Source organism: Stylophora pistillata, chromosome 9 (assembly GCF_964205215.1).
Source record: "Stylophora pistillata chromosome 9, jaStyPist1.2, whole genome shotgun sequence".
Classification (NCBI taxonomy): domain Eukaryota; kingdom Metazoa; phylum Cnidaria; class Anthozoa; order Scleractinia; family Pocilloporidae; genus Stylophora; species Stylophora pistillata.
In genome coordinates this window covers 9,209,425-9,231,857 of record NC_142527.1, presented here as the reverse complement: position 1 = coordinate 9,231,857, position 22,433 = coordinate 9,209,425, and the positions used below count along the sequence as shown (strand labels likewise).

Below are 22,433 nucleotides of genomic sequence, written 5' to 3'. Positions count from 1 at the left end.
GGCTCATCTGTTGCCTTTGCTCGTGGATGCCTTCTTCTACGTTCCCTTTTGGGGCAAAAATTCGTTCTATGAAGATCATGCATAAATCAGGAGTAAAATGTTTTGGGATCTTTCTGATCCAGAAGGAAGTATAAGAGATCCTTTTGGTTAAGTTTGATTTTGTTAAATGTCCATAAAGATTTTTTTAATCAATTCATGTGTTAATGTCTACTTACATGACGGTGAAAAGTCATTTCATCACTTTATTGACAAGGAGCTCAAACACGAATAAATAAAACAAAATTTAAATGTGCCACTTATAGAAGTAACTCTTCGTTCTTTGCGAAATGAATAAACATCCTTCTTATGGATTGAAAATTACTCCAAAATCTTTTTAAAGATTATCTTTACCTTATACGACTATATACTGCTTCATTTCTTTGGTTTTGTCATATCTCGTCTGGTTTCATTTCGCTTCGTTTCTCAAAGTAGAGTGAGCCATGATGATGCGTTTCTATGCGCGTGCCCAACCGCGACACTGTCCCTTTCACCGAAACCCAGTTTAGATCAGTTTAGGTTAACTGCGTCGAGCCAGAGGATATCTACTCTTTCAGAAAGTCCACCTCTCATGGTAAACAACCATCCAGTGATGCAGCTTCCATCGGCGAAATCGATTGGAATGCGTATTGACCAAAGCTTAGGCTAGGAATTTTATAAACAGAGCATTTATAAAAAAAATTGCCTTTGCTTTTTATCATTAGATGTGTAGATTATTGTCGTGTTGTTCGGGGCAATTGCAGAATTTGTCTCTCTGAAAAGTTGCAGCTCGTTATTTGGAAGCATGTCCATGTTTCACTATATTCATTTGAACAGGTACTTGCAGATTTTGAAAAAACTCCTACTTTCAAAATGGAGGTCAATTGGGATAGTTTTGTAGTTAAAACGATTTTTAATTTACTTGAAGATTGAAATCGATTTCATATCAAAAAGCAAATAACACCTAAACAAAAGACCACGAGCCTTGTGAATCCCCCTATTCGTAATTTGAGTGCATATTCGCAATTTGTTAGAGATTAGCTTGTTTTATTATTTATTATTAAAAGTCCCTATTCTCCCCCAGAGGTTGATATATATTTCCATTCTTTGAGTTATCAGGATTAATCTCCAAAAAAAATTTTGTTTGATTGATAAATATTTGCCGAGAGATGCCTCCTCAGAGTTCGTCCTTTGGCCACGCCCTTTTGATTTGGTCGGGCGAAGTTAATACTGGTTACTAAAAGTCCCTCATGACGTGACAGTCAGAACGTCTTTCGATCGATGTGCCTACATTTACTTGACTACGCGAAGCTACATTACTTGAGACGAATGTGGTGTATTTGAGCAACCAGCGACCACGCAACGAGTCGGCATTTTCACATTACTTTAAAGCAAGACACATGTTCTTATACAAGAAGTTAACATTCGTTCTTGCTGTGACGTCACTGAATGTTGGAGAGGTAGAAGGTCCGAGACTCGGCCCAGTAATTCTCTCCTGACCAAGTCAAAAGGGTGTGGCCAAAAGAGTAACTTTGAGGCGGCATATCTAGGGAAATATTTAATCAATCGCAAAATATTGTTTTAATAACGCAAAGAATCGCAATATATTTAAACCTCTGGGGGTGAACAGGGACTTTAAAGAAAAATCATTCGAAATACGTCAGTTACTCTTCACTACCTACATTAGTATTACTTTACCTATGATAGAGATCATTACATCAAAGGCCTCAAAATCATTCATAATATATGACTTGCAATGAAAGCATTAGTTTGCTAATTTTGACCACCCTCTTTTCTTTTAATTTTATTTGTATTGGTTCTATTTGTTTCACTTAAACAACAATAGACCCTAGAATTGAGTATAATTGTAAGAGAAAAAGGGAAACCTCTATTATATTATCGTGCTTCCTTGCAATACATCACTTGGTGATGTATTGCAGTTAGTCTCAAAAAGTACAATATAATATTTACCGACAATGTTCTTAAAGAAAATTTACAATACCTTCCTTGAAAACTGAAGAACAGAGATTATTTCTAGTTTCATTTGTGAACCCAGTGATACAACGCTGCTTTTTGGTGACGGTGAGCAGTTCTTCACTTGACTTAGGACCAACAACAATATTTATGGTTATCATAGTGAGTTCCCATTCAGTTTCACCATCTGCAGGGCTTTTCAATGTTTTTCCCACCTATATACCAAATGTGCTAGTTTTGTTCTGTCGGTATACAGAAACACGTCTTTGTTGTATGTATCACAGCTGCTCGAAACTCGCGGAAACGCCAGCAGTAAAGAAACGGATTAATGGAAGAGTTTAAAAACACTAAGGTATCTGCTCGGATCCACTCCAACCCTTGCAGCTCAGATGGAAGTGACATGTTAATGAATAAAGGAAAGTAACACAGAATCATCACGATGTAATAGATAACGAGTTCTTGGCACTTTTTTTCGACCGTTGGATCTTCAATCTTTCCCCTGCACGTTGTTGAAGTTGAATCTGTATTTGATGCCGTCGAGCACTGCTATAGATTTTGATGTAGCAAATGGTGCTAATAAAAAGAGAAATTGCGATTGAAATGACGATAATGTATTCGTAGACCCTCCTATTCAAGAGACCTGAGATCAACAACAAGACGGCAACTGTCCAAAGGGTTGCAAAAGAATAAATGGCACGGCTCGTGGTCATCAACACTGCATATCGCATGTGATAATGAAGCGCTAAGAACCGATCTACTGCTATAGCTGTCATAGTGAACAGAGAAGCGCCACTTGCAATGAAAGAAATTGTTCTTGATGCGTTATGTATAGAATGTTTTCTCGTTAAGAAACAAGCAAGGTACAGTGGTTGAACTGCCAAGCCAACGAGAAGGTCGGACACAGCCAAACTGCAGAGAAAAATTGTGCTTGGCGAACGGATCGAAGGTGTTCTCAATACAGCGACGAGCGCCAAAGTGTTGCCAATTAAGGACATAAGCATAAGGGGGTGCATTGAGAACACTGTTTAGGATAACGATGATTTTAGGACTTTTATCTTTCACCAAAAAGTATCTTTCAATTGCATAAGCCATTCTTGCTCCTCGCACCTTTTTCAATTTGAGTTTTTAACACTGTCTTCCTGTCTCAGTGCCCTTAAACGGAACTGTCTCAGTGTCAGCAAGCTCTTCTGACGTATAAGCTCTTTCTCCACCTGCCTTCTTTTATTCGCCAAGACCCTCGCAAAAAGTGAATTCAAATTGGCGGCCAAAGCTTGATTTTTGTGACTGCTTGTAGGGTCCTGTTTGCCTGATAATGGGTATTGGTCCATCAATTACAGTATCCGTTCCAATATGTTCAATATGGGAGTCTACCTTGTCGTCACAACGAAGACAGTATTTTACACGTCTTGCAAAGAGCACGAAACGTTGGTAACGGCTCCATCAGGTTTTTCTTAATGAATGTATTCACGTCGTTATTATGTCCGCAGGGTTAGACATTTTTTAAAATTTTTCGTTGTTCAGGATCCCTAGAGGTTGGAAGAAGCGCCTTGAAATTTACTGCCAAAGCGTTTTCCACTTAAGAAATTGCGTCAGGAATATGTTTGCGCAATAAATTAAAGGCCGCTGGGTAAATTAATGTTTTACGAAGTAAGACTATTTGTAAAGACAAAAATTCATTTGTAAATTTTTCTCAAAAGTTTGCAAAAATAAATATGGAGATATACATATGCGATGTAAATTTTGACTCTTCCTTTAAGACTTAGGTCTCTAATGATGACTTCAATTGTTCTATTTCCGAGTTCTGAAACCTCTCTCAATTTTAAATGAGACCATGTGCAAGAACCTCCTTGTGACAATGAGTTGTAGTGGCATGAACTCTAAAATGAATATTTTCATTTAAAAGGTCTTAAAGGCTTAAAGGCGTGAAGCATTTCGGAAATGGTCTATTGTCATGTGAGACATACTCAGAAAACCCCAGAATTTTGAGGTTCATGTTAATGGATTAATTTCTATGCTTTCATTACCAGGCAGAAGACGATTCCTTAATTGAGTGGATTATCAGTTTTCACCCACGTGAACTGGAGAGTTTAAAATTGTCTGGAGTTCGTTGGAAGAAAGCCATTGTACACAAACACAATGTCATGGTCAAGAGCACTTTCTTACTACTGCAACTGTGTTTGGCTGTTAATCATCAGTAGTTGAGTGGCGGTGTGCTACGAAATATGAGCTGGCTTTTCTTCAATACGAACTACCCGAAATGTAGAACGAGTGGTCACTTGGATCGAGGGACATTTCCGAGAAAGATTGCTCAAGTAAAAGGAAGTTCTTAGGCAAATAACAACGGATACAGAATTTTCTTCGAATACTCTTAAACTCAGTGGCGTCAGGCGTAGTTTCCAAGAACCTTTGATGTAATTGCTAATTAAAGTCATCATATTAATGAACCGCTTTCTAGCATCCGCTTGAAAATTCAAAGGTTTAACTTAAAATTTCATAATTAAGACTGTGTCAAATCACCCAGTTTCTAATACCTGGATAGAGTTGCTGTAATGCAAGAGACTCATTCTATTCTTTTTCATTCCGTTATAAAGGCTCTTTCTTTCTATCCAGAGGAGTCGTATTTAGCTTTAAATCCTGTTATTTCCATTTTTACACCTGATCAAGAGATTCTCAAAGAAAATCCTCTTTAGCTCCATGTAATAATTTGTCAATTTTAGGGTAAGAAGGAAAATGGCAAACGAGGTCAGAATGGTTTGGTTTGCAATAGAAGGATGAATATTTTGAGTCGAAAAAGAAAAGTTCTTATTTCTTTCACTTAATGCTTTTCCAATTTCCCATGTACACTGGGAAAAATCTGACGAAGGTCAGAAAAAACAAATTTCAGGTGAATACGGACTATGAACAAACGATTGTGTCTATAGTGTAGCGGTTAGGTTGAAAACGTTATACGAGTGAAGGATAGAGGCATTCATGGTATCTTCAGGATGAAGTGTAAAATCAGGACAGTCTTAAAAATCCGATTAATTTTCTCTTACGTGTTGCTCGTAAAGTTGGAGGTTTTATTTGTTTCTCATATAACAGATCCTCAAAGGGACAGATCCTCATAGGAAACACAGATCTTTAGAAATTGTTAAAGGTTGAGCTTGCCCTATTTATAAGCCCTACGCCCGCCTGTATCAAAAAAGCCAATAAGGAAAGAATAGCTGTATGGTTGCAGATCAGGAAAAGCCGCCTGTTACTATGGAAACGAACAAATGCATGTGTATGTATCATGTCGTTGGTTTTCGTTTTCATGGTATTTCAAAAAATGTTGAAATGGATTAAAAAAAAAAAAAAACAAGTCTGAGTGTCACAAAGTAGAACTGCCTTATATAGTGTTCCATTTAGATTATACATACAGAGCTTTGACCTTCCAACTATATATTTCATGTGATGGTTGTTGGGAAGACTAGCTTACAAGAGTTTAGAAAATTTGTATCAGCTCAGTCATTATTGGATTAGCTAAATAAATTAGAGTTGACTAAAACAAGGTTCTGATTAACATCCATAGGAAACGATATTTAAACAAAATTAATATATCAAATTAATAAACATCAACAAGGAAATTCGCAACATGCATTCGTAAAACAGTATGAGAACTCAAATTAGGGAATAGGTTATATGAAACACAAATGTAAACTTAGTAATTTTGATCCAAAAATTCGAGAAATTATGCTGAGAAAATTTTTCAATTTAAAGGCCGTTTTTGTTAGTTTAGAATGTCGTTGTATCATCTTTATGAGACAGATTTTCCAGCTGCGACCGAAGAAGTGATAATAATTTTCAGCTATTTCAATATTTTAACTTAACAGCAGCCCATATTACCAGTGCCATGTGAAAGCAAATCAATTTTTATATTGAAGAGGGCTGAGTTTTAAAAAAAATATTTAAATGTCCTTTTTATTTTGGCTTAATTGACTTTGCCATGAGCAAACATTAAAGAAAAATAATTACGTCGTCAATCAAACCAAAACTATTGCATAAACATTCCATCCAGCTACGTAAATTCCTAGTCATAGCTTACAGATTGCCTCTCCCTCAAAGGTAGAAGTTCTCAGCATATCGAGAGTGAGTCGATTTATTCTGATGTTCACTGAAACAGTCCGACAACAGGCCTCTGACTACGGAATGTTGTTGCTTCGATTTCTGCCACTGCTAATGATTTTAACTGGATCTCAAGTCTACGGCGTGACTAGTGAGTCTTACTGGCCTTCTTCATTTGAATTGAAAATGGGTCTTGAAAATATGAGGGAGTATCAAGAAAAGTAGAATTTTCCATTTGTACACTGACTGGCTCCTCCAAGTAAGGTTTTTGTCCAAAAGAGCTTCACTTCTGTAATTGAACTTATGAAGAAGCAGGCTGAGCTCCACAGGTCTAAGACCTTGCTTAGCCAATGTGTACTATAGAAGAAATAACCGGGATATCGGAGGCTCAGTGCGGCCAGCACGTCTCAATATTAATGTTAAAAGCGAATTCATGTTTCATTCAAAATGTTTTGGTCATCAATTATGCTCGTTACTAATCTTGCCAATGCTACATTATTGTTGAAAAGAGAATCCCAGTAAAGGGAAGTTTAAAGAGAATGCCCTTTCCGCTAAGTTCCTGTGGGTTTCCTTCGTAATCAAGGATCGTAATATTCGCGTACAAAGGGGGCTAGGAATCTCTTTTGCCTACAGAATATGAGATAAAGGTGACGAAATCGGACGACATATTTGCTGGTACTGATGCAAGTGTGCACGTTAATCTAATTGGAGTAAATGGTGCTTCGACTGGCTCCATACTCTTGCATAAGTCAGCTCAGGACTTCGACAGGGGAAGGTAAAGTACTAGCTACATAGGAACACATAGGATACTTAAATTGCGTGGAGTATATGGTTTGTCTGGCCTCGCCATGGACTTGATATAGCTCGGAAAGGAAGGGAAAAATGGTAATCGGAGAGTCTAAGAACTCAATCGTGATCCAAAAATATCCAATTTCATACTTTGTGTGTATTATTTTTAGGCAATTTTCGTCAATTTGTCTTTCATATACTCCCTCACGTATCTCGGAAGTAGACAGTAGACAGCTAAATTAGTCTTTTCTGGCATTTTAAATATTTTCTTTGTTTTCCTCCATAATATTCGTTAATAGTTAAACGAGCTGCATGTAAGTCACAAAAGCTTATTAGAACAATTTGTAATCGAGTGTCTAAAGGTATCCGGAATTGCACTGGTTTTGCTTTACTTTGCTTGATGATTTGTCCAAAGAAACTCGTACCAGTCTCTCAATCGATCAGATGTAGAACCTAAAACCCAATCACGACTTGGTCATGGGCGTTTTCCGGTGCTTTGGGCGGATTCCTTGGTTTTACTTTGAGTTCTTATTGATTCGTAGAGGTGATTTCCTTCCTTCTAATGGTTCGTTGCCACTATTGTGGTTTTAGTTGATGATACCTGATTAATAAGGAATAGCTAAAAATGCGAACAAAGTTGTAAAAGATTAGATATCATTTTGCCACAGCAGACGAAAGCAAAAAGTAAAGAATGCGTATAGTTGGGTACTGAGAACATTAACTCAGATTGTAGGATGAATGATTAGTAATATGCGGAAGTGTTAAAGCCCTGACTAGCTTCCGTTATACCTTTACCAAAGCAATAAATAATTTATATGTTTTCTTTTATTTTCTAGAAAGGGCACTTTTTATCGAGATTCAAGCACCTTGGGACATCTGAAGGCTATCAAAGTGCATCGTGACGACTCAGGATTTTTACCCGCTTGGAAAGTCGCTCGGGTGAGCTGTTTGGAGTTATTACGGAATTTCCCAGATAACTTGAGACTCTTTTTGTTAGTGCACACTAAAAATCTTTCTCGGCCCAGTATAAATATAGGGGAACGTATTTGCCGAGCCCAGATTAAGTAGAAACTTAATCATTTGAGCAGCTGTGTCATGCAGTTTTACTACATTTCAACGACTTTACTGTCAAATGGAAAATTACAGATAAAGGATGTTCGTAGAAAGACTAGGAAAGGACTTTGCGAGTCTTGTATATTTACTCCATTGATTAAGGAAAATAAACTCGTGATCTTGAGCGGTGTGGTGCTATAACCACACCACATCCATTGAACACTTGCTTGATCAAAATTAAGGCGTGAATGGGGAGAGAGTATCACTGACTATGAAAATTTATGTTTATCTGTTTTCTCTAGATCACCGTGCGTTTCAACCACTCGCCTCTGTATACGTTTTACTTCAATAGGTGGATACCTGCTGGACGATGGGTTACAGTCAACGGCAACAGAGAGTGTCCGAGCAGAATCTGGAACATAAAGTATTGGATTTTTCCAAGTATTGGCTTTTTTAAAAGTTAAAATGCCAATCAATTTAATTAAAAGTGCTTTTTTAATCAGCGATGCGTGCATCGAAAGCCTTAGAACAGGACAGGCTAATAGTAAACTTTATTAGTATATACCACACATGCAAGTGAAAACTTCTTTTCGTGCGCGCTGATTGGCTAGTTCAGAAATGAACAGCAAGTACCGTACCCCCGAGCAGCCTATGAGACAAATTCGCGCTCCTAGAATTTAATTTCTGACAATTTTCTGGTATATTGAAAAACTTATTTACTTTAAGTGTCTATGTGATATAAACTAGAAAAACTTATTCACCTCAGTGTCAGTGGAAGGGGTGCCAGATATCTTTCTCCACTTCGGACAATAATCATTATTATATTTTAAAGGTAATGAAAAATTGTCTTTCATATCAGGAGCGAATATTATTGTAAAACTCGCTTTTTCACATCACGAGAGTGTCCAAACTTCTACTATTATTAACCCTTTGAATACGAAATAGACCATATTTATTCAGTTGTAATTTGGCGTTAGAAACTTAATTTCACTTCGTTGGTCCATGGAGCAGCTGTTACAATATTTGCGGTTTTGAGACACCATGGGCTCAGACCTTAGGGTCACATGACCTGGACCAACAGTTCGTGTTTGGATGCGTTCAAATCGATTCGGTTTCTCGCTTTTCTAGCTGTTTATAAGTGTTTTTCGATTCATTTTCCCTCTACAGAAGCCCTCACGACGGCATCATTAAGCTAGAATGTGGGCAGAGGCATGCCTCTGAAGGAAAACAGAGGTGAAAGATAGTTTCATGTAGAGTGGGCCGCCAACGACGCTTTACTGTCAGCTTGGCGAGTTCACAAGTGAATTTGTCCCTCGGGCCCATCTGTGGATGGCTTCCATGACCTACCAAGGCTATGTGGCCAAGTTTTGACTGGTAAAAATTTCAATCGATGCGATATTTTGCTGGTAGGACTGAATGGCGCGACACTTATAATAGTTCTTTGAAATGGAAATGATAGCAGTTGCGTTTTCGAGTTATGGCGGAATTACCCAGAATTCTTTTCGGGCGTGAACAAGGCAACGTTTGTGTTCGCGACACTGGCTTTCATCAAATGGAGAAACAAGGGCTGGCAGATAAGGTGAGAGGGAATTTTCTTGCCAAACTCCAAGATCTGGCCCTGAGCTGTGATTTGAACGCAAAGTTTTGATTTTTTTAGCAAGTTTTTATCTTAAAAGATCGACTTGTTTTTGGTGTTGCTCTTGGAGCAAAATGCTGGACTTTGGGATTTGTTGCCATACGAACGGTTCACTGCAATGAAAATCAGAATCATTGGGGGCGTTTTAGGTTGCAATAGGTGTCACATCAACGAGCCGGTACAATTTACACACTTACATAATGTTGTGTCTTAAGTTCGACAAGAAAACAAGTATCAAAAGTAGTAACGTTATTATCTGGACATATGTGTTCACTTAGTATGCAAAGGGTTAAAATGCTTAAGACAAAAATTATGTTATGATCATTTTCTAGTTATTCGTTTACGAATAAACTGAAATCAGTTTATCCGCAGCCCATCCAAACGAGCCAAATGGACCCTGAAGTGAGTGCATATATTCGTTGATCCTCGTTCTTTTACCCTCTGCCCAGCCAAAACGAGCCAAATGAACCTCAAGATATATGCTTTTTTAAAAGTGGCTCTGTATTGTGTAGTTGCCGGCTCCCATTGATTTACTTAAGGAGCATTTGTCGATGCTTTGGATTCAGCTTTCAACCACTGTGTGCTTGAGCCAGTGTGTTTGTCATCGAACTGTTATGTTTACTTATCGAACCAAGGAAAATAACAATCAAATCAGCTTCTCTTGTCAACTGATCGGCGAAGAAAGAGTCCACTCAGATCAATTGCTTTTGTCAAAATATTAAGCTGAGCTTACCTAACAAACGATATTCATTATTAAGCGTAATCACTAATCGAGTCAGAGTGGTCGTGATTGTTTGTGTCTGTGAAAGCTTTAGCGCAAAGTCTGCAGTTCACTTCACATAAGACGTGTCTCCATTACCGATCATTATGTTCTGTTTTTCATGCGTTATATTACAACTTCCACTGATTCACTAGATGGTAGCCTAAGATAATGTTGGTGATAAGGTTGCAAATCGATGCCGATGCTGTTTTTTTTTTAACTTTCAGCTAATATATTTAAAGCTGTTTACAAATCACGAAAAGCCTTAAATCGTTGCGATATCCCAACAAGCTCATTAAAACTGGAAGTAGATATGACGTTCAAGACTCAAAATAAAAGATCAGTCAGCAATCACAATATGTACAAAGACATTTTAAAAAAAAAATGCATGACCCGTTTTGGCAAGTTCCCCAGTACAGTGAACCGATTTAGCGCAATAATTTAACGTCGCTATTTTTATCATAGATCATTCGTGAAAACATCTCAGTTGAGTTGATTTTTGTTAGACGTTATTTGAGGCGTGACTACAATTAAGCTTAAAAGACCGGAACCTCCTTCGTGAGCACCTCTAGGTGTCTTCAAACTTCTGAGTTTCGTTTTGTAACGCAATGATTTCCAGAGCGGAAGCATTCCTCTCATCCTGTCATATGATTTTGGTGTGGGCTCGGACAAATCTTCTTCGGTTTCAATGTCGGATCTTACCCGATTCAGAGTATCTTTTCCAACCATTTCAGTCTAATGAGTGAACTGGGTTCCGGCAGAAGGATGTTATTACTGAACATAAAGCATGAAATGTGTTTGATTGCATTTCACAATCGGTGATACATGTTGACTGCCAAAAACAAGGAAATATACCGCTCCTCTCGTAAGTAAAGTTGATATGTGAGTGAAATGGAGCCTCTCCTCAAGCTTAAAATTTGCAGGCTAATCATCAATTGAAGAACTTGATAGTGACACTAATTCCTACAGCAAATTTTCTTATCGCTTTTAGTTGTGTAAATGTTATGTTACTGGATAGTTTGACAAAAGTTTGAATTAGAATATAAATATTAATCATTTCCCAAAGCTGGGCAAGGCAGAAACGGTTTTGAATGCAGGGTTTCTAGTATTCTCTTCTCGTGATTATAAAAAGTCAGTAGTGCAAGCTTGTGGTACAGATTTCCGGACGCTTTATGATTCGTTTCACCAATGTATCTGGAAAAGATCAGGATAAGGCTATGGGCAAATATTACACACTTAATTTGTGTTTAAATCGGGGTCAACAACAATGAATCCGTCGGATGAAAACACGCAACTCCAACCATCAGTTGTCATAAACTGCTCCTCAGGCTATTATGACTGCGAGCGACGGATAAAGAACGCAGCCCCTAACTGTGATCACAATAACTGTTACTTACTTCTCAAAAATTATTCATACAGAAGAAACTTTTTAGGAATTAGCTATAGCCTGATAAATTAGTTCAGTATATGCTTTGTAAAAAATGGTTTGTTCGCATGTTTATTCGAATGTTCTAACGAATGAAAGATGGGTGCATGTGAAGTAGATATTGTATCTCACAATTAAGAGGTTGTATGTGTACGTGAAGAAAAATTGTCTTCTATATCCATTGGAAACTTTTCGAAATCCTATGAAAACTTAGCTAAATTAAAGAGTATGAAATGATTAGCTAACAGCACGCGTCTTTTATCAGATAGGTCGCGGGTAAGATATCATTATGCACCCATTAGGTGCAACAACTGACTGGAATTTTAATGCGTGAACCCTTTTATGCCCATTGTATAGCACTCTATGGTGTTTTCCTGGTCTGACAATTGGTCGAACTGTGCCATCGACGAACCCCCAACAATTAGACAACGCAGATCCTCTGCCGGAAACTGCATATGCAAAGTTATGCAAACAATCGGGCTGCAGCCAGCGCTGGTTCAAGCTTCGTAAAAGATACCCATAGTTATCAAAGATGTGGCTTGAAACTTCCGAGATAATTTCGCTTAGTTCAGGTACAGATCTCCCAAACCTTGAAATTAAATCGCTCAATCTGCAAGGGTATGGAAATCTTCGTAAAATAATGCAGAAACCTTCCATGCCAGTTGCCACAGTCCCGTTTCTACGTCTAAATGTATCAGGATTGGCTAGAACATTTGCCAACAGGGGCAGTTGAGCGTGTCCAAAACAAAGTTCAGCCTTACATTCTTCGTCCTTGACGCGAGTCAAGTCAAAGCGATCGTATGACCAGTAGGGAAAGGACGGATTTTTCGTGTTCACCGTTTCGAAAAGCAACGAAAACTCGACTTCATCGATGATATCCTCCATGAACATAACTGCCAGAACATCTTGTGTGGTTTTTCTGCTAAACATTTCCACGACCGACAAAATGTCGCCACTTCGTACTCAAAACAACTACTGGAACATTTTTGTTACGAGCTGACGACGGCGACGACCATGTTTACGACAGCTAAGCCCGAGGACTCCCGCGCGCAAAAATCGTACTCGTATTCGTAGTCGTAGTCGGATCTGAAGGTCCCTAATATTACTACTCTCTTAAATATAAACAGGAAGATCGTTTACCAACTTTTCACCAACAGTAGAGAAGTACTCATTTAGGATCTGCGCTTTCTTGTAATCATATGTTTCGATTGCCCCATCTGACGACCTAATACCAAGTATAGGCTGCGGCACAGAGCTGTAAGTAGCTTTTTTAACCAACTTCCAGTATGACTTGCAATCTTTTCCTTCGTCAAAAAGATCGTTGTGGAACTTGCATTTAGCAACTCTAACATCATGCGTAACCCTATTTCTTAATGAGCGATACTTAGCCCACAGTTCTTGATTTTTGGATTGTTTTGCTTTAAGAAGGGTGTTAAAGCGTAAGTTCATCAGATGGCGTATCTGCGGAGTAATCCAGGGTAAAGACTGACTTCTGACTTTGATCTCGCGCAAGGGCGCGTGTCTGTCACATATCTGACCGAAAATGTGCATCAACGCCCAATAACAATCCTCCAGGTCGTCGAATACCTCCATACAGATTAAGGGGCTTCAGCGATATCCGTTGAAAATTTGGCTTGGTCAAAGTTTTTTATAAGAACGAGCCATAATTATTTTAGGAAGGGGTCGCTTGATCATTGTTTGGACTGATGCATGAACAAGAATGTGGTCCGAGATTCCAAGCTACCTGCTATGCAAACTGCTAGCAATGTGAAGTAAATACATATTTTGTATGTTGAACTTTACGATGGGAGAGGAGCATTTCGAAGACACTTGGAACAGGTTATCTACCTGCTGTGCGAAATGCTGGTAATTTTATGTGTTAATGACTCCCTATTGGGCTTCTCCCTTTTTTCTTGCGCTCTTTTCTTGTTTATATGTCAAGGATTGTGCAGTCAGATGTAAGAGGGATGAATGCAGTAATTCAGCTCGTTATCAGGCGAGCAACTTCAAATCTATCGAGTGGGCAACGAGTTCCTGATTAGAAATCACGATCACGTTTACGTACGTTATAATCCGTGAGAGGGTGATGACCTGACTGACGCTCATTGACTGATCACAATTCACACCTTCGGCTCATCATCATCATCATCATCATCATCATCATCATCATCATCAATATTCGGCTATACTTCGGCTCATCAATATTTCGGCTCTATACTTCGGCAAAACTTCGACTACTCTACTTCGGAACTACTTCGGCTCCTCGGCACTTCGGCTCACTCGGTTCCACTTTGGCCGAGCGAAGTTTTAATTTATTTACCAACTCGGACCCAGGCTCCGCGGGATTGTCCAACCAGACGTGCTACACTACTTAAGGCAAAAAGTACAATTCGTATGTAACGTTAAGCATTTGCCGGGAACATAAAGAAGCTAAAAATTTTTGCGGAATCTGCGTCTATTCCACCTCTTCCAGTTGATAACTGATTGACGACAAAATATAAAGAAGGCGCTCAGTTCCTTTCCGGGCATCAGCTACGAACTTTTCTGGATAAGAGGCAAGGAGATTTCTTCCAACCTGTAAGTTTGGATTTTATAAAAATTGAGTAACCTGTGAGGACCAGGGCTCCACTAGTTACCGTTATGTTTAGATCAAGAATTGATGCGCCATAATGTACTGCGTCTTTACCTCCAAATAACAATTTGTTCAATTTATTCTTCTATTTTGCGATCTGCACTTGTCATTTTCTGTTTACGTACATTTACCTTCCCTGAATCAAGCGCAGTCTCCAGAATCAGGTTTAAATCTAAACTGGGAATAACTTCAAAATAACCCTCAAAGGCCAACTTAGGTTAAAAATTTACAATAAGTCTTAAAACAGACTTTTCCGAAAAAACAACCATTTGGATTAAATATGAACGAGAAAAACAGCGCATGGAAGTGTCGTCACTTAGATTTGAAGATATCAATTCGAGGAAACCAATCTGATCTGCGTGGGCAGCCAGATAAGACACCAGATAAGACGCCCTCTGTCATACGTCGTAACAGCAAATTAGCCATGTAAACATCTTTTTCCAAATTCTGATGACAAAAAAGTCGTAGCGAAGACCGTGTGACCACGCAATACATCGGAAATAAAAATTATAATAAATTGTACATTTTGCAGTAATTGTGATAATTGCAAGGTCTTTAAAAGTCTCCAAAGTGATGGTGAAAGCATTCTTCCACAAAATAATAGCAGAATAGAAATAAATCAAACGTCTTTTCAGTAATTTGTATTTTTTTAACTAACAAGGGTTCGCTATTTTAACAAAATAGAAAAAAAAATATTAGAAAATGAAACAACCTGGTTTGACGTTATTCATAGTTGAAACTGTAAAATGTTAAAAGAAAGACGTCATCGAGGCGTTTTGGTTGAATGTCATCACAGAGATTTATAGTCTAGGCTTTGTTCCTCACATATTATGGATTCAGCGGAGGGCATCTCTCTCATTGAATAAAAGCAGGAAGCGTTTTAAAAGTATAGGTGCGATCAAATACAGTCAGGCGTTTGAGAACATTTTGGTTGGAAGACACATTTGAAGTTCGTAACTGTCACCGATTTATTAACGTTCGTACGATTGTGCTAACCATCCTGTCAATGCTTCCAGAATCAGCACATCGAAAGTGCCTTTTAATGAGGATTGTTTAAGATAGATGTTTTAATCAAGATATTTTTTAAAATTTTCTTACTCAAGATACTATTTTTCATCATTTTCCATCACTTGCCGATAGATGAGAACCCATATCGAGAGAAGAAGACACGAGAATTGGTTCTTTAATGCATAAAATCGACTTTTAACTCATTTAATTATGCTGAGAAAAACCGAAAAAAAAAGAGGCTTTTAAAGAACTGAGGTTCGAGTCCTCGCCTGGTCTTTTATATTTTTTTTAGTCCCGCCTTCGTGAAAAATGACTTAAAATTTCTTCAAATTGAAGTTTTGACTGATTTATGGTTGCAACGCGGATGTCATCAGCTAATGTACAAATTTGCACTACATTATAAATTCAAATGTAACTTAAAATCAGTTCTACTCTCAACTTAAGATGGTCGTTGAACGACCGAAACATGTCTTACAAAGTTAGTTTAAAAAGTGTCGTTATTTTTATAAAGATTGCTGTGAGTCTGCTCCTTTCCAGAAATTTATATATATTGGGGGAATTATTGATGCTCAGTGTCAACAACAGAAATTCGTAATTTAAGTTTTCCACCGCTTTGTTGAGGAGATAAAAGTGCTAAGAGCAAAAACATGTCACAGCCAGGTGACACTGATATGATCTATAAATGACCCACGGCAACATAGAATGTATTTTCTTAAATCTTGATAAAAGACAAAATGAGTGTATTAATATTATGCAAAGCTTGTTGGAGTATAGCGATTGTTTATCAGGCGTTCGACCCAACACGAAAAGCTGTCAGACGTATGTCGTTTTCGTATTTTTGCTTTCTTTGGTACCTACACCCTCCAGGAAAAGATCCCCAAGCTGGCGTAATGAGACTGGTCTAATTTATGAGTGAAATGGGGTAAAATGTTCACAAAAATATTTAGGAAAATATTTCAACCTTTTTTTGTCTGCTGTAGATACCTTGTTTTTTAATGCAAAAAGACGTATTATTCTCTTTAGTAATATTTACGGAAATGACAGCTGAAGTTTCCTGATTTAAACAGGATATGACAGATGAATGAAATCGAAAGATGTTAATCAGAATTCGACAGTCAGACGAGCAGCTGAAAATCCTTGCGAACTTGACCAAAGATCATGCTACCGTCCAATTTCTGAATGTAGGGTTTCTGGTATCCTATTCTCATGATTATAAAAAGTCAGTAATGCAACCTTGTGGCACAAATTCCCCGATGAAATTACTGCACTTCACGCTCAATGATTCGTTGTACCAATGTATCTGTTGATTATTATGTTGTCGCCTGTGTGCAAGTTATTCCTTTCAATGATCAAGAGAAGGTTTTTTGGAATATATTATGTATATGGTGCACATCGAAATAAGCATTCGACTGAAAATCGAGAGCAACAAGAAACCTTAAAGTGCCCCTGAGACGAAAATTGACCATTTTATTTTGGCCTAAATTATTTAAACAATGTTGAATTGGGTCAAGTTAAGACCCTTTTTGCCATCGAAAACTCAAAACGAATCTTCGATGACCAACCTTTACCGCTTCAAAGTCGTCCAAAAATTGTCCGCCATTGCTGAAAACATGTTCCAGCTGAGCCCGCGATTGTACAGCAGAAAACGTCATCAGGACGTCAAAAGCTCAACAAACTTATGCTTTGCTTTGTCACAACTCTCTTTGTTCGTTGCACAGAGAATCACACATTACTTTTTTGAGAACTGTTTAGTTGTCAGTCGAGAAGTCTCGACTTTGTCAGATGATGAATTGTCCCAGAAATCATCTGAAGCTTCTGTGGATAGTTTTGCGCGGACAAACGATGAGTTTTTGCCATGTGAATAAAGATAAACACAGAACGGCACGGACTCCCCATGTGGCTTTTGTAGTGGCATCGCTTTATCGCCTTCGAACTGTATTTTTGCTTGTCGTAAGGGATTTTCCTTTTTTTGTAAGAAATGATCGGGTGATTAGTAAAAATAGTTTTCGGAAATGGCTAATTGTGTATTCGAAGGCGGATATTGGGAGTTTGTGAAAGCCATTTCCAAGCCATCAACGTGTTTGCCCCGATGCATTTGGTCAATGATCTTATTAACCCTTTCCTGCGTGTTTTTTTACTATCGGTGCTTTGAAAGGTTTGAAGTAAACTCTGTTGTTGAGTTACACTTGGGCCTCTTGTTTTTTCTGTCTTAATCATGATGACTATTGTTGTGTTGCTTCGGTGAGGTTTAAAGCAGAGTTTGTTTCAACTCTTTTAGAGCCGTGACCTCATTGCGTTATATAGTATTTTTTGGCTTAGATGCATACATACATACATACATACATACGCATACATACATACATAAGTTAGTTGACCATTCCCCATGGGGGCTTTTCAGGGCCAATTCCCACCCATCCCAACCCAGGGGAGGACATCCACGACACAGTAATCTCGTGCGCGGGAAATTAACGTCTCCTATCCCTAACCCTGCAGGAGACGGGGCCTACGTTTTATTCGTCCTTATCCGAGAAGACTAGAATACCTATCCATTTCTTGAATATAGAAAGGTAGCAGATTCTCCTCACTTATTTTAAGACCATGAGCATCGGTCCGGCAGGGGCAGGGGCAGTCTGCAAGTACCGTTCTGAAAATTTTCCAAGTAGCTCTGAGGGGCGCTAGAAGACTGAACCAGTGGCATTCAGTTTGATATGAAACAGAAGTGGTTCTTTGTCTAGTCCGCGAAAGACGGTGTAACGGAGGCGCATTCGTCTTGCAAATAAATCTCGCAAAAGTTGGCCTGATTTTACATTCGTTTGTCACGGGTGTTGGGATGAATTTGAGACCCTTTGATAGCACGCTGACTTGGCTGTCAGATAGTTGATAGTTTGACAGGTTTTTAAAGAAATTTTCATTTTCTCGGGTTTTTGGCTGCAAGCCTGCATTTTAAAGTGTTTCTACGCTCTGTGTCCTAAGCTTTTTGTTCTGTTTTCGCTGATATTAAAGCCAGCTTTTTTTAGAATCAGAGTACACAATTATATTTTTCATCTCTTTTGTCTAAAAGTGAGCTCTTTGAGGTCAGAAATCTCAATCCTCAATTCGGCTATTTTATCATTCTTATTTACAATGTTCACCGAGTACTTTCTTTTGTGTAAGGTATTCTGCCAGAGAGTTGTTAAAGGTGGATATTGATCAGCTCATATGTAAAGGTGACAAAACCCGTGGAGGTTCGTAGACTTCGCTTTCGTCGAGATTGCAGTGAGGACGGTTTTTCTTGTCCCTTCTCTTCTTGAGGCGCGGTGGCCTCATGGTTAGTGCGCTCGACTCCGAGTCGAGTGGTCCGGGTTCGAGCTCCGGCAGGGACATTGTGTTGTGTTCTTGGGCAAAACACTTTACTCTCACAGTGCCTCTCTTCACCCAGGTGTATAAATGGGTACCGGCAATTCAATGCTGGGGGTAGCCCTGCGATGGACTGGCATCCTATCCAGGGGGGAGTAGAAATACTCCTAGTCGCTTCATGCTACAGAAACCGGAGTTAAGCACCGGCCTAATGGGCCACTAGGCTCGTAAACAGACTCTTCTTGAACGGTAGGCACTGAACCCGACAGAATTCTTCACCTAGATCCTTCAAATTACACAGATCTCTCGAAACAGTCCTCCGAGAGGTGTTCAGAGTAGATCACAAATATTTCTGTAGGATTAAGGTTTACTCGGCGAGGTCGCACAAATCGCATTCGTTTTTCCCGCTCTGATCTATTTGCAAGACTCGGATGCAGAAAAATACCTGCAGCATGGTCTGCACGATTACTTCAGCTTTGAATTACGTATCGATGCCTCGTTATTTTTTCTTTAGTTTTTTAAAGAATAAAGTAAAGCACTACGTTATGTTTGCTTGACATTTTGCCGTGTGAGATTTTCGCGTTGAGCCTCTGACGTCACTTCCTCTGAGTCCTGCGATGAACTTCCGGAACACGATCAAATAATGGCCGACGCGAAATCGGGAATTTAACGGCCCGAAAAAAGATATTTCTGGTGCTCGGTCTAAAATGAAATTTGGCAGAGTAGGTGAGGGAGACACACTGAACACGAAAATGGAAAAAAATGATGTACGTAAATTTTGATCTCAGGGGCACTTTAAAGAGAAGAATGGTTTGGATGCTGATCATTGTTACCTCCACCTTTGCCCTATGCTGGCTTCCTGCCCATGTGGCTCACATAATATTTGTCATGCAAACATGGAATATTGAGGTAGCCCTTCAGCCGATTGTCATGTTTGTGTGCTTTTGGTTTGGTCACGCCAACAGCACCATCAATCCATGGCTGCATATTTTTCTGACCACCAAGATCAATACACCATTTAAAAGAATGGTTTGTGGAAAAACCCGCCAGTCGTCTCCAAGTCAAAGCGACTTAACATCAAATACTTTCTTACCACCTGAACAAGAAACTGTCGAGGACGAATCAAGAATATAATCTTTAAAAAAAACTTACACCCTGATCTCGAACATTTATGGATTGAGATACCGGGAAGAAATAGACATAGCAAGGTGCTTATAGGGGCCATGTATCGTTTAACTAGAGTTCTGAGTACACAAGAACGGTTAATCAACGTGGAAGATATGCTCGGCCACATTTATAATAACTAGGATGGCCTGTTAATACTAACCGGTGACATGAGCATTGATTTACTGAACCGAGATTTTGCTACCACAAGGCAGTATAATGAGCTACTCGAAGTTTTCCATTTGCAGCAAATGGTACAAGAGCCGACCAGAGTATCAAGGCATTCCAGCTCGTTGATAGATCACATTTTAACCAATTGTCCTGACAGGATCACGCACACTGGCATACTTCCTTGTTCGATTGTCAGTGACCATGACAGTCTCTTTGCCTGTTCCAATGTTAGGGTGGAACGTTTCAAGCTAAGATATACATTCATACGCTACATGACAAACTTTGATGAACAGGCTTTCGTAGCTGATTTGGATCAGGCTCCCTTTTCATTAATTTATTTGTCTGATGACCCGGTCTTTCAACTCGATCTACTAAATTCTATACTTGTTGAGCATATTGATAGGCACGCTCCACTACGTCGCGTTCGTTTTACGCGACCACCAGCCCCTTGGATGAAAACTGAGGAGATTCAGTTGCTTTAAGCCAATAGGGATAAGCTGAGGAAGGCTGCCCATCGGACAAACATTGCAGCAGCCTGGGATGCATTTCGAAATGTGAGAAACGAATTGGAAAGAGCCATTCGTGTTGCACGCGAACAGTTTGTGAAAAAAGCCTTATCGTCAAAAAACCCTAAAGAAATCTGAAACGTCATTCATCGGATACAAAAACCAATTCAAAACCCAATTAGATTTGACCCTGACTCTCTAAATAAATTCTTTGTGGGAACTGCAGAAAGAACTCTCGCAGGAAACAATCCACCAATCCCTTTTGAAGATTTGCTTGGAGTTATAAAGAACTTACCACCGCATGAGGATGACAAATTGACTTTTAACCTTCGTCCCGTCACCTACCATGAAGTTTTCCAAGCCTTAAAGACGCTCCGTGCAGACTCTTCTACCGGACCAGACCTAATTCCAGCCCGATTCATAAAGCTAGCAGCGAAAGCAATAGCCAGTCCGCTTACTAATATCATTAACAATTCAATTTCGAAGCAATTATTTCCCAGTATATGGAAAGTGGGTCGCGTAAGTCTAATTCCCAAGATAGATAATCCGGCAACGGATGAAAGCCATTACAGACCAGTTTCTATACTTCTGGTCTTGTCAAAAGTCGTTGAAAAACTTGTTTCTCAACAAATAGTTGACTACATTGAAGTTAATCAATTCTTGAAGCAAACGATCTCTGGATTCGGTAAAGGCCATTCAACCACCATTGTCTTATTGCGCATTAGATAATCAGGGCCATGAAAAAAGGCGAACTTACCTTAATGGTGTTGGCCGAGTACTCCAAAGCATTTTACACCGTGTCGTATTCTGCTATCATACAAAAGATGTGCAGAATGGGTTTCTCAAAACCCTTTTTGTCTTGGATGACAAACTACCTCTGCGACTATTGTCACTCCGTCTTTTCACCTCTGCCGCGATACTTGCTGAAGCGCCTTCAAAAAATTGAGTTTGCCGCCGCAAGTTTTGTTTATGGCAGATATGTTAATAACATTGGAGAAACTTTAAAGCTAAATTGGCTTCCTGCGGAAGAAAGAAGGGATTTTCATTTGCTGAAGTTGACCTTTAGAGCGCTTTATTTTAAACAGTGGCCAATATATCTGAACTTACAACGAGTCCCTATACGCAGAAAGCTGCACTCATCAGACTGTATTAGACTACAGGTTCCTTTAGAAAAGAGGACCTTTCAAGACACCTCGGCCGTTTTATATTTAATAATCTACCAAAGGAATTGAAAACCTGTGATGACTTGCATATTTTTACATCGCGTTTATTTAAAAACTTAAAAACCGGGCGAAGGCACGCCTTTACTAATTTTAAGTTAGTTTAAGTTTTAAGTGTATACAGACTGGAATGTTTAGCTACTTTAAATTTATGAATGTAAATATTAAATAGGTTTTAGTTGATCCTATAATGTATTTAGTTAGTGACAGATGAAGAGCCACTCTGTGGAAACACTGTCAATAAACTTTACTTTACTACTTACTTACTTTACTTTACTTCACATTCGATGACTACAAGAAGACGAAATCATGGCACTAGCGTCAGTATCTAAACAACTGTGTGTACCTACCCCTCTCCTCCCCTGACAAAGCATTAACTAAGTTGACTGTTGTTTAATTAGGGGAGGAGTAGGCGCGCAATGGCTTAGATAATGAAATTGATCTAAACTTTAGTAACACTGATCAGACCAACAAGATAAATATTAAGAACATATTTGCGTGATAAATTTTAATATGGAAGAGGAGGATTCCGAAATGCTAGTAATATTAAGTAAATACATATTTTGCATGATGAATTTTTAAATAGGAGAGGAGCATTTCGAAGACATCATGAACAGGTCCTCCCGCTGTGTGAAATTATGGCTATATTAGGTAAATGCA

At 38.9% G+C, this 22,433-nt stretch overlaps 1 protein-coding gene and 1 pseudogene across 1 annotated transcript in view; one reads left to right on the top strand and one right to left on the bottom strand.

Annotated features, from left to right (window-relative positions):
• Nucleotides 1–22,433, top strand: part of LOC148723125 (somatostatin receptor type 2-like) — a 64,138-nt gene that overhangs the window by 28,211 nt on the left and 13,494 nt on the right. The gene's annotated exons all lie outside the window — the stretch shown is intronic.
• LOC148723127 (melanocyte-stimulating hormone receptor-like) lies at nt 2,132–3,081 on the bottom strand (annotated as a pseudogene).